This window comes from Notamacropus eugenii, chromosome X, assembly GCF_028372415.1.
Source record: "Notamacropus eugenii isolate mMacEug1 chromosome X, mMacEug1.pri_v2, whole genome shotgun sequence".
Classification (NCBI taxonomy): Eukaryota; Metazoa; Chordata; class Mammalia; order Diprotodontia; family Macropodidae; genus Notamacropus; species Notamacropus eugenii.
Window position 1 is genome coordinate 74,701,363 of NC_092879.1, and position 14,097 is coordinate 74,715,459.

Consider the following 14,097-nt stretch of genomic DNA (forward strand, 5'->3'; position numbering starts at 1 on the left):
GACAACATTTTGACTCAATAACAATAGTAATAATCAATAATAGTAAAAATTCATATTAATAAGAATCAACATGCATTTATTAACCACCTCCTATAGGACAAGCATTGTGCCAAACTCTGGGGCTATGGAGACAATGAATTTAAAAGCCCCTGCCTTCAAAGAGCTCACAACCAGAATTCCTCTACACTGATATAATCATAGGGCTGAACCAAAATAAAGAGAGCAGCTGCAATGACTCCCAGAGTTGTTGTGGGAAAGGGGAAGCCCAGCAGTAACCTGGAGTGACTGTGGATCCTTTGGCTTTGTGACTGTCATGGAGGACAATATCGTGCATAGAGTCCAAATGGAAGGATTCCTGATAGATGAGGGAGTCTTCCAAGTGCTCCTGTTTGTAGGCGACATTGTGCTGAACGCATTGAGTCTACGAACACTGCGGGATCTTGTCATTGAGACCTAGCTGATCAAAAAATTGGCTTAACCATTTATAGAGGAAAAACTAAGTGGAAGAAAAATGTCTATTGTCAAGATTATCACAGTTGGCTATCCATCCGTATGAATGGTAAGGACACAAATGAATTGGTATATCATTGCATATAGCCAGGGGAGGAATTGTAGATGGATGATGAATTGAGTCCGGAATCAAATAGGAGGAGAATAGAGTGGGTTGTATTTGGGAAGTTGGTGAGTACTTTCAGTGATCCCCTCGTGCTCCTTGAAACAAAATCCCATCTTTCTAATATTGATATCTTCCTGGTGGTGCTGTATGAGTATAACCCAAACAATGCCATGATCACTGGAACACCCAAACTGCAGGTGACTCACAAATTGGCATAAGCAGGCTGCAGAAGATTCCCATCCAAGTGAGAGTTTATATAAAATGATGGATATAAAAGATAGGTAAACATAGCCGTGATTTGTTCAATGTGGGGAACTCTTGGTGTGGAAAATCCTGCGACCAATGCAGATCATAACCCATCCATGACTTAGGAGAGAAACCATAGGGAGGTACATGAGGCTCATTGTGAGGTTGGCTGCAGAAGAAGAGCTGCACTTTTCAACCTTAGCAACTCATGGATCTCTCAACTAAACCATGCAAGGACTATGGTTTGTGTCAATGGAGGGAAAGCCACACCAGTGAAGTGGTAGAGTCTTGACATACTGTGTGCCAAGTGCTAGAGGCATAGAAGAGAAACAGTTGTCATGGTTCTAGCTTGAGGTGTCCACCTCCAATCAATGATGCCTGTGCTAGCACATGTAATCCAGAGAATAGATACTTCTGAAGTCTGAGAGATCCACGTGAGCTGCAGGAGTTGGGACTCGAGTTAGGCCTTGAAGAATTTGGATAGGTGAGGAGAAGCAGGGAAGGAATCTCAGACATGGAGCAAAGGCAAGGATGGAGAAGGATTTGCGGGGAGGACCAGAAGGAAAGAACCAGCAAAGATTCGGGACTGAGACAAATCCCAACTTCGAGATCTTGGCCCAGTCACTTCCCTTCTCTAGGCCTCAGTTGTGAAATAAAAGGACTAAGCTATGGCGGAGGTTTCTTCCAACTCTGTTATGCTACAGGAACCCATATCTTTTTTGGAAAAAGATCTCCTGCCTGCTATGGCAAAGGGTTGTGACTGGGATAAGAGTGGTAAATCAAAAGCAGTGAAAATAAAACACTGTCAAGAGAAAATGAAGCAAGGTCACAGTAAGATGGTGAATCAGCCTAGAATGGAGGAGTTAAACTGAGTCAATTACTAGCATGACACAGGCTTGACCACAAATAGTTCTTGTTGCTTACCACCTGATTCCCTGAGAGAATGGTTAGTGTAGGGCCTTGTGGAAGGGTCCCAAGTTCTCGAGAGAACCCAGGCAGAGGGGTAGAACCCAGGCAGTGGGGTAGAACCCAGACAGTAGTGTAGCAGGAATAATTCAAATCCTCTTTCTAGTTTTTAACTAAAACATCATCTCAAGGGATCATTTTTTTTACATATAAAGAGACTGAGGCCCAAAGAGGTTAGTTGACATGCCTAAGGAAGCCAGGTTTCAAGTTTACTTCCCTTCTCACTAAACCTTATTGGTACACTTGTACCCATCAAAGAGCATCTGCCATTTTTCTGCTTGTTCACTCAAAATCCTTCCGCAGTTTATTCCCATCTGCCTGGTACAGAATTACAGAATCACAAAATTTCAGAGTTGGGAAGGGTCTCAACAGACACCTAGTCTAACCCACACCTGAAAATTCCCTCTACAAATGGTCATCCAATGAGAACCCACCCAGTCCGTTCCATGTTAGGGTAACTCTGACAGTCCTGGAGGAAGCTTGGCATCATCTCCAAATATAGTTACCACCGTGCATTACAACTCTCAAACGATCTAGAAAATGCTGAGGCTAATCTGCATCGAGGTCCTTGTTGGACTCCATTACTTAGCTAGCTCCATCCAGAACAGGACCTACTGATCCTTGCCCTTTGTTTCTTCTTAGTTCCCTCGATGCAATGAAACACTCTCACCAACCTTATAGCATTTTTTGTTCTTAAAGATCTTTCAAGAACTCCACGAAGAGCGCTACACACTTGTCTTCAGCTACTCATGTTTGTTTCTACCTGCCCTGGCTTTTGGGGGTGTGGTAAATAGAATATCTAGGCTCACAAGACCCACATGTATAACATGGCTCTCCCTCTTACAAGCTGAGTGACTTTGAACAGCCTTAGTTTCTTGATCTATAAAATGAGAGAGGTTAAGATAAATGAGTTTTTAGCATTACAGACTATGATCAAACCAAAGCATCTCGTCTTCCACTTAAGCACATTTTCTCTTCCTCCAATCTTGAGAGGAAAGGAAATTAGCTTCTTTCTCTGAAGAATCATAGCAGACGAGAGCATTTTGTTTCTGTAAGGCTGCCTTTAAGTATCCCAACGAGGACCATTTGTTTTCAGCCTTGTGGGGCCTCTGAGCCCCTTTCCCTTTGGGTTTCCTAGCTAGCATGTTGGGGACATTCCTGGGTGTCAGCTCTAAGGAAGCCTGCTTCCCCTCTGAAAGGAAGCATTGTGGGCCTTCTCCTCAGGAATGTCGGAGCTATCAGTTCCTCCAGACTCCTCTCAGGTCACCATGGTGACCACAAGGTAAAACCACTGCATTTGTAAAACCTGTTAGGATGGAAGGCCCCACCCCAGCCCTGGAATAATTGATTAAACATAATAGGGGAAAAATTGGCCTCTGTTGTTTGAAATCAGATCAAAGATTTAAAAGGGTGTCATTGTAGAAGGTTGGGACCTATTAAAATGTTCTAATTGTGCCGCCTTTGCTTAATGTTATTAGTATTTTCCATGGGGTGATGCCAAAGTGTAGCTGGCACCCACAGGGCACAGCAAACATCTGGCTCTGGGTAACCTAGCAGGGCCATTTGGTAGCTATAGCGATCAAACAGGCGTTGACCCCAATGGAGCAGGTAGGGGCCAGACAGGGAGAGCAGCTATCCTGGGCCTGACTTGATGTCAAGAAAAACGTTTTGCTTCATCTCTCCTTGTCCTGGGGATGGTGTCAGGCGCTGGGAATTAGGCACTTGCTTCACTGTGGGATGGAAGGTTTGGATTCTTTAATAGCACCAGGCTAGTGTTGTTTGTCCAACTTTGTAGGTCTTTGGCAGGGTCCCTTTGTGTTCCCCCTCCTCTCCATCTGAACCAGCGAGGGATGCAGCAGACCGTTTTTCCTCAAAGTCTGCCCTTTCTGTTCTCCCCAAAGCCCTCCTCTCAGCCCTGGAAGGTCCTCCCAAACTAGAAGGTTTTCAGATTTGGGTCTGGCAAGGGGCTGGATGCCTATTACCTAAAGATCAGCTGAGCTGGCCAAGTGCTGAGAGTCTTAGCACCCATAGAACAATTATATTTCTGGCTACAGGTCATCTCAAGAGGGTGGAGGGGCTTTGATCTGTAATCGCAGTGCCTTGAAATCCTGAAATATGCTGGGATGAATAATGCAGAGAAGTATGGAATATGTTCAGAAAGACTTCTTTCAAGAACATTGATGTCTTGGCATTTAATAGAGTAAGCTTCAGTTATATGGAACATTAACTTCTATGGAGCAACATAGATGATCATTAACGTTAATAACACTCCCATTGATACAGGGCGTTAGTGCTTATACAGCACTTTTCCTCACAACAAAACTTCTTCAATCATACTAAGAAACTGTGGAAAAAACACTGAATTTAGAGACAGAAGCCCTGAGTTCAAATCCTGACTGCGTGACACTGGGCAAATCCCTTTCCCTCTCTGGGCCTCAGTTTCTTCATTTGTAAAAGGAGGTGACTGCTCTAGATGGCCTCTAAAGTTTCATCTAGCACTAAGTCCTTTGATCCTATGGCCTCCAAATGCTTGAGAAGCTACTGACAGAACTAGCTGAAGAGACAGATGCTCACAGAGATGGACCATGCAGCCCACCATGCTTAAACAAGAATCTTCTCTACTTGAAGGCCCCTAGTAAAGAGGAATTCATTAACTCTCAAGGCCCAAAGGCAAACAAAGCTGACCATTTCCCTATTCCCAGGGTCTTTCCTCACTGGACTGAACTTTATACTCTAGCCTCCCCTCTCCCAACCAAAAAGAGCTGAACCCAGAAGATGCTAGTCCTGACCCAATGACTTATGGGACCTAGAGTCAAAAGATTGGTTCTGTCACTTATAAGCTGTGCAACCCCTTGCCCTCTCTGGGCCTCCATTTCCTCCTCTATAAAGTGAGGGAGTTGGACTAAATGATCTTTCAGTTTCTTGCCAGCTCCGATAATCTCTGGTTTGCTCTACACCACATTATTTTTGTTAATATCATTATTATTCCCGTAACAAAGACAGGACATTTGGAAAGGAAGCAAACTGGGCCTGAACTGCTCCCCTCCCCCGCCTTTTTTCCAGCTCCAGCTCTGGCTGACAAGTTTCCAGGGCCGCCTTTGAGCAGGGTTTGTGGTGGCGTCAGTCCCCAAAGACTCCCCCAAAGAGCCCGGGCTGAGGACAATGCAGTGGCTGCTGTACTCCTTCCACCCGCCTTCACTTCCTCCATCTGATGGCATTTTGATATTCGAAAAAGATGAATCTACACCCTCCCTGTCTGTCCTTTTGACTTTTCACAGGCTTGGAGTTTATGTGGCGTGAAATCCTATCCAGGGAGACGCTCAAACCCAAAAGGAATAAGGTCACAGCTTTGAGAATCTGAAGTGAGGCCTCTTCCAATGTATGACTAGATCTTTCCAACTCCTATGTATATTGTGTTAGGAAGAGGAAAATGAGCCATGAAGGAATGAAGTATTTTTTATCGATGAGCTTGACAAACTGACTTTCCTGAAGGGTGAAAAGGTTGATGGAAAGGAGAGAGGGTCAGGAGCAAGACCTCAGATGCCGCCTGTCAGGCTGGAAATCAAGGAAAATAACCCGATGGGGTTCGTTAAATGGCCCCCATGTGCCCAGCGTGGTGGGGTGTAAGACACAATGCTTGCCCCTCAGGGACCTTCTTCTGGTCACCCAGGCTCAAAGCCTCCCATTTTTGGCCTTTCCCTCACCCTGAGCCCACATTTTGGATCAGTTGCCAAATTTTGTCATTTTTATCTCCACACGATCATATCCATCTGGCCCTTTCTCTCCTTTCACATAAGCACCATCCTGGGGCAGGCCCTTGTTACCATCTCTCCACTGGCCCAGCCCCACAGACCATGTCATTGCACTGAACTAAAACCTTCAGAACTTCCCAACTGACTCCAGGATAAACTGAATTCCCCGTAGCCTGACATTAAAGGCTGTCCATAATAAAATGGGCCTACCCTCCCTTTCCAGTCTCATTATACACTAAGCCCCTTCATGCAAACTGCACTCTCCATCAATCTCCAGGATGTGACCTCTGTGCCTTTTATGTACAGTTTGCCATCCTCAGAACACACCACCATTTTTCCTTCTTTAACTAATGAAATTCTTCTCTTCCTTCAAGACTCAGCTCAGACACAACTCCTCTACGAATTCTTTCCTGATTCCCTTAGCAAAAGTCCTCCTTCAAGTCCCTCAGCCCTCTCTGTTTAGCCTCTCCTAGTTACTGGTTTTCTAACTTGTATTAGGATTGTATAACTTTGTATGTACATTGTGTTCATCAAGGCATTACAGCAGATTGGTTGCAGGCTGACAAAGCTTTCAGTCATTAACAGTTCTCAAAGACCATGTCCTAAGACAGGTCACAATATGTGTTGGGAAAGGGAGCAGACTTTATTTTTTTTGTAAACAGTATTTTGTTTTTCCAATTTCATACAAAGATGGTATTCAACATTAATTTTTTCTAAAATTTTGAGTTCTGAATTTTTCTCCCTCTCTTCTAACCCCCCTCCCCAAGAGGACAAGCAATCTGATATAAGTTATTGTACATGTGTACAATCATGTTAAACATGTCTCCACATTAGTCATGTTTTGAAAGAAGAATCAGAACAAAAGGGGAAAACCATAAAAACAACAAAAAAACAATAGAAGGAGAAAATAGTATGCTTCGATCTGCATTCAGACTCCATAATTCTTTCTCTGGATGTGGATGGCATTTTCCATCGTGAGTCTTTTGGAATTGTCTTGGATCATTGCATTGCTGAGAAGAGCTAAGTCAATCAAAGTTGACCATCGTACAATATTGCTGTTACTGTGTACGATGTCTTCCTGATTCCAGCAGAGCCTTTAAAGGCTGAAGTGACCGTGTTATTTGTAGCATATTACCAACAATGGTTTGTGCACAGGACGTGATGTGAGAGATAGCAATGAAGACAGGTATGACCAGGAAAGGAGGTAGATCAGTCATGTAAGTATAGCCAGAATGTATCATGGATACCCCACAGAATGGTAAAAGACCTAGAAAAAGCAAGTTTCCCCATATACTGGGTAAGTTTGATGGGAGGATGTCTCAAAGAATTGCACAAAACCAGGAGCCTTGAATAAGTTTTGTTTTACATCGCTGAAGGGAATAATTTGCATTGATGAGCTCAGAGATGCATAGAAGTCTCCCTACTAGAATGGAAGCTGTTTGAGGCCAAGGACTGTTATTCAGTGAGAAGTATAAAGCCTTGCAAAGAGAGGGGATTTGTTGAATTGAACTGAATTATAGTCTGGCTGAGAACGTAAGACCTATTCACATACAAAGTTAATAACACAAAACAGAACACATTAAATGGCCAGATACTCCTCAGAGGAGCCAGGACCCCAGTGGGACCTTGGAGGATGGTTAAGATTTACATAGGAAAAATGTAAAAGAAAGGAAAAATTCCTTTCCCATAAGAAATGGAGAAGGCTTTGCCAGGCCTGGAGCTAGGAATTTGTGTGGATGACATTAAGGAGACCAGTTTGGATAAGTAGAAGGCTTGTGTTAGGGAACAGTTGGGTCAGCCACACTGAGGAAGGCCTTCAAAGTAAGACCGAAGACTTTGGACTTATTCTGAAGTAACTGGGGTACTTGACCTGTGTATTTGGATGAAGCATCTGGTGGTGGTAGTATGAGGGAGGAATAATTTGCTAGAGAGAGGGAGACTTACTGCAAGACTATTGTATTAATCCAAGTGTGAAGTGAGGAGAGCTTGTTGTATTAAAAAGCGGCACAGATAAAAAAGAATGAATGAAAAATAAAAGGATCCTCTGACTAAGATCTCATTTCTAATAAAGATAGGGAACTGATTAAAGTGTATAAGAGTAAAAACCATTTCCCAATTGACAAACTGTTAAAGGATGTGAACAGGAAGTTTTCAGAGAAAGAAATCCAAGCTACGAATAATCATACAAAAAAAATGTTCTAAATCACTATAGTTGGAGAAATGCAAATGAAAGCAACTCTGAGGTTTCACCTTATACATATCAGCTGGCAAAGTTGACAACTGCTGGAAGGGCTGTGGAAAAACAGGCACCCTAATGCACTATTGGTGGAGCTGTGAAATGGCCTAACCATTCTGCACAGTAATTTGGAACTATGCCCCCAAAGCCATTAAAAACTGTACATATATGTACTTTTTGACCCAGAAATAACTCTTCCAAATCTATCCCCTAAAGAGATCAAAGAAAGAAGGTAAGAACCCGTATATACAAAAACATTTATAGCAGTTCTTTTTAGTGTGGTAAAGAATTGGAAACTGAGGATACCCATCAATTGGGACATGGTTCAACAAAGGAATGTGACGGCATAGTGTTCCTCTGTTAAAAAGATAAAAAAAATGATTTCAGACAAACCTGGGAAGACTTGTATGAATTAATACAGAATGAGAGGAGCAGATTCAGGAAAACAACTTCTACAATAACAATATTATGAAGTCAAACAACTTTGCAAGTCTTAGGAACTCGGATTAACACAACGACCAGAGTCCAAATGATGAAGAATGTTACCTCCCCTCCTGACAGAGCTGTGATGGACTTCATGAGACATATTTTATACATGGCCAAGTTAGAAATTTGTTTTGCTTGACTATACATACTTGTTTCAAGGATTTTGTTTTTCTTTCTTTTTCAATGGGGAGAGAGAAGGGTAGGGAGAGAATGTGAATTTTCATTCTTGAAAAAAAATAAATTTTAAAAAAGAGTCCATGCAAGAAAACTAAAAGGAAATATTGAAGGGACAGGATATTGGGGGGAGGGAGCAGAGTAAGAAAAGATACAAAGATTTGAAGTCTGATTGACTTAGAGAATGTGGTATCACTGACAAAAATAGCCAAACCAAGAAAGAAAGCAATCAAAAAGCATTAATGAAGAACTACTATGTGCCAGCCACTGTACAGGTGGTAGAGCTAAAAATGCAAAAGTAAGATAGTGTCTAGCTCCCCAGATTCAGGGGGGAAGGGGATGAATGCCATTTTAGCAATGTTAACTTGGAAATGAAACTGAATGGCTCAGTGGAGCTGTCTGGGGGACGTTTGGAGAGGTAGGAATGGAGCTCAGGAAAAAGAATGATAATCCCTTAGAAACCAAAGCACTTCCAGGGTCATAGTGAAGTTTAAATGAGATTGTGTATGTACCATGCTTTGGAACTACAAACCACTACCCAGATGAGAGCTCTGATTAACTCTGAGAGTCAGCAGAGCAAGGTTTAGTAGCCCTGATATGAATCTGTGAATATAAGCGACATGATGTAGCAGAAAGAATGCTGGAAGACCATACTTCTGATCTGGGCCTTGACATTTACCAGCTGGGTGCCCCTGAGCAAGCCACTTACCTTCTTACCCTCAGTTTCCCCATCTGTACAATAGACAGGGCAGGAGTTGATCTAGATAATCTTTACACTCCCTTTTAGTGCTTGAACCTGCTCACAAAAGGCAGTTGTTAAATTTTCAGCATGAGCCTCTACACCTCAGAAATGGGCAAACACTACAATTTGGGGTTTGATTTATATTGTTTTGTGGGTTGTCTAAATTTAAGAAAGTGATGAAGAAAATAATAATAATGCAGATTTAGCTGAAAAGTCAGCCATGGGTCCACTTTATTTTTTGGAGAGCCAACTCTTAAACATTTACCAGCATATCTCTGATTCAAACCCACATCTTCGTGCTCCAACGTCTAGTATGCCTGCTGCCATGCTAAGTTGCAACTGTTCAGTGAAGACAGATAATCAAACCAACTTTTATTCAATCTCCAGTTTCCTCAAGGACTGTACATTGTGCAGGAATGATGGAAACTGGCCCCTACCTCGTGGCGATATAAGTTGTTGACAACACAGCTCTCATTTCCAGTTCTTGGTGTTAACCAAGTAGACCAGAGGTGAGCAAACCCTGTTCCTCTGCAAGAGAACTGGAGGTAGTATTCACAGTAGACAGGCCAGACCCAGGCCAGGCCCTGCCTAGTAAAGAGTTAGAAGGAAACAAGTAGGATCTCAGAATTGGAAAGGAACTCAAAGAGCAGCCAATTTACCACACTGGAGACTTTGGAGAGTTACTCCTTGAGATTGGCGACATACCTTTCTTCTCTCTCTCTCTCTCTCTCTCTCTCTCTCTCTCTCTCTCTCTCTCTCTCTCTCAGATATGTCATGCCCAGGTAGGAGAGCTCACTCCATCTACTCTCTGATATATCTCATCTATACAACTTTAATGACTTCTGTTTGCTATCAGCTTGGATAAATTGGTTTATTTGCTATTCACTATATGTGGTCTTTACATAACTGACATTTGGTGAGGATTCAAATCTGGGATACATAGACTGGGGCACTCTTTTCCAGTAATGGGAAAGTGATCAAGTGTGCAGCTTGAACCTAAAAATGGTTTCCCATACGCTAATGATATTTGGAGGCAGAAAGCACTCCCTCTCTGAGGAGAACAGAATGACCAGTCTCATGACCTCCAACTCTTGTTCCCCCTTTGAGAAGGGCGAGGAGAAGAGGCTAGAGATATCTAGTTATGTTTCCCTGCAAGTCACATCTAGACAGACCCACATGACCATACATAACCTACATAGGCAATACCTTAGAGACAAAACCAGAAGAAATAATCAAAATGAGAAAAGTATATGGCATGCCACTTAAAGAACCATTTAAAGAACCTGAACCATTTAAAATATTTAATTGCTACTGAGAAATAGGAAATAAGTAAAAGAATAAATACAAACTATTACCCTTTTCAAAGGAAGCTGTTGGGGGTTTTACTATTGTTTCAGATTTGTAAATTCATTGACAAAAACATCTCTCTCAAAGAAGAAACTTCCACAAGCAACTCGTCAGTACCTACTCTAGTCTTGGAAATTTGCCTGGGCCACCGAGAGGTGTCAGAAGCAGAACTTGAACCCAGATCTTCCTGACTCCAAGGTTAGTGTTGTATCCACTGCTCCACTTGCCTCTCAAGTAAATTTAAATCATGTAAATCAAATGCCACAATAAGGAAACCAAAAAGACTTAGAAACTACCTTAGTCATCAAACATTTGCTTTATTTGCCCAACAGAGAGGTATGGCAGCCAAAGTTGGTGCCAGTCTAGAGTAGAAACTCATTTGTAAGGTCTTACATAGAAAGGTGGGAGTGTGAGTAGTATTTCCTCTTAAAACAACAAGAAATAGTGGAATGAAAAACTTATTTTAAAAAAATTTGGCAAGAGATCTAAGTAAGCAAAGTCATCCTGAAGATCTTTAAGGATGAAACTGGAAGAAAGATAACAGATGTGAAATGAAAATACATATAAAGAGTTTCCATCATTGAGGACAGTGGAGTCATCATATTTATACATTAGCATCCAAAGCCATAACTAGGAATTCGTGTACCCTGAGCAAATTCAGTTGTGGGGTAGAGGATGGTCTGTCCCAAGTATAGTTTCTACAGTTTCATCAGGAAAGGAAGGGCTCCATACTCTTGAGAGTCTGGTCTTTGCACCTGATCCTTCCCAACCTCCAGGAGGAAGTAGAAGGACATTGTGGTGAGAGAGAGCAGACCCTTGAAGAGGGGTATGATAGTGATGGGAGCATGGAGGTGGCAGCTCATATACAGGTAAGGGAGTAAGTATACAGCAGTGGTTGTAGCATACAGTATGGGTCACTCATAGTGTAGGGAAAGGAAAAGACTTCAAGGTGTGAGGTCGACAGGATGGCTAGAAGAGGAAGTCTCCCTGCTAGATCTCACCACCCCGGGAAGAGCTCCATTTGTTCTGTCCTAGTTATAGCTCAGCTAACAGTCCCCACTATGCTTCCTGTGGAAGTAGAAAAGGCATTGAAGAAAACAAAGCTGAGGAGAGCAACTGGGTCTAGACCAGAAACATATGGAGGAGATCCATGCCTGAAGAAACAGTTTGGAGGAAAAAGAAGGAGGATGGCAAAATTTGGAAAAATTTCACCTCTCATTGGTACCAAAAAATCTGACCAGGAGAATAGTTATAACTGCATACCCATATGCCTACTTTCCCACCTCTGAAAACTGTTTTGGAGAATAATTCACACATACACACATCAGTGTACACATCTTGCTGAAGGTATAAAAAGAAAACCATCTTTTGCAAATGCCATTTCACACCACATCACGTCTTTACACAGTTGTTTTAAAGGTACAGAGAAAAAAAATCCCAGGTCCTCATGTTCTCATTGTTTGTTGATTATAAAAAGGCATTTCACTTAGTAGAGCAAGAGGCTTCCTGAAAGGCCCTCTTCCAATAGGATGTCTCCTGTGCACATGTCAGTCATGTAAGATTCCTTGAAAGAGATATATGTTGATTTCATGACCCTCTGCTTCTATCAATAGCAAACAAGGGTGTGTGTTTGCCAAAGTCATGGAAGCTGTCCAGTGAAGAGTTTCAATTGACCAGATTGTCTATAGAGGCTGAGGACCTCTAGCAGTTCCTGTTTTCAGATGATATTGTGTCAAGTACCAGAACATTACAGGGGCTCTAAATGAGATCCATAATTACTCAATAGAATTCATCCTGACTAGTCACAATGGAAAACCAAGTAGATGAAGAGTACCTATTGCCACTGAACTAGTCCATCGTTATCTTGGCCAGGCACTACATTCAGAAAAAGGACCAGGCCCAGAGTTGAACAGGAGGAGAACAGGTAAGACTGCTTCTGGGAAATCATGAGTGCTATTGCCTCTTAAAACAGCAAGAAATAGGAAATTATAGCCACACTGAGAAAAGCTTTTAATGATCCATCTTTTTAAATATCAATATTCTTCAAGTGTTGTTGTATGGATATGAGTCATGAAATTGTCCAAAAGACAATGGAGAAGTGCATAGTAGGCATGAGAAAGCTGCAATACATTACAAACAAGGAAGTACTATCGAGAGTCAGTGTGAAGGATGCAACTAACCAGTGAAGAAGATGGATTGGTTATGTAATGAGAGAGAGGGATATCCAATGCATTCCAGTGATTACACACAATGTCAAGACAATTAGAGGAAGACCCCCAAGTCTGTGGGGTGGACCCTCATGGTAAATTTAGAGGAGGACACAGACAAGAGTCACATAGGACAGGAAGGCATAGATGGGTTGCAAACTGCATTATTGTAGGGAGCACCACCTTGATGAGATCACAGATCCATCAAAATATCAACGCACTTTATCCTACAGGTAATGAGAAGTCACTGAAGGTTTCTCAGCAGGAGATTGACATGGTCAGCCAGACCTGTGCCTTAGGAAGATTATTTTGGAAGCTGTGTGGAAATGGAATTAAGAGGAAAAATATTGGAAACAGGGAGACCAGGTTGGAGGCTATTGCATTAGTCCAGGTGAGGGATGGTGAGAGCTTGAATTAAGACTGTGGCCATATAAGTAGAGAGAAAGGGACAGGTGTGAGATATTTTTCAGATTTTGCTAAAGCCAAGAAGCAAGAGGGTAGAAACAAGATGGAGTCATAGAATCCTAGATGAACAGGGAATGGATCCTTCAGCTCATCTAATTCAACTCCTTCATGTTACAGAGGAGCAAAATGAGGGATGAATAGAGGAAAAGCTTAAGATGACTCCCAAGTTTTAAGTATGGGGCGTAGGGAGAGCCCTTTAAAGAAAATCATGCCATTGAGAGAAATTGGTTTGTTTGGAAGAGCAGCATGTTTGTACAGAAGTATCATCAGTTCTATTTGGGATATGTTGAGTTTGAGATCACAGTAGCCATGCAGGTGGAGCTGTCCCCCAGGCAAGTTGGATATTCAGGTCTGAAGCTCAGGATAGTAACTGGATCTGGATGCATAAATTTAGATGTCATCTGGGTGGGGGGTGATAATGGAAGCTGTGAGTGGGAGCCAGTCAACCAACAAGCGTTTATTAGCACCTTCTTTCTGGTAGACACAAAGACAAAGTCCTAGAGGAGTTATTGTTGTGTTTGTTCTTCATGACATCAGGGAAATGATGACATGAGTTGCACTTCACTTTGTTTTTGAGTGAGGTAGGGCTGTACAAGGTCCCCAGTCTCACTTCTCCTCCAGAGCCATCTGGATCCGGTGACCAGATATTCATCAGGATGACTAGAGATGGCCCAGGATGCAAGGAGTTAGACTCTAATGAGAGACCCACCATGCACATATATAGGTATGAAATCTATACAAATCTATACAAAATGGATTCCAGGTAGTTTCAGAAACCGATGGGATCAGGAAAGGCTCCATGTAAAGGTGGAGCTTGAGCTGAATCTTGAAGAAAACCAGGAATTCCAAGAGGTGGAGGG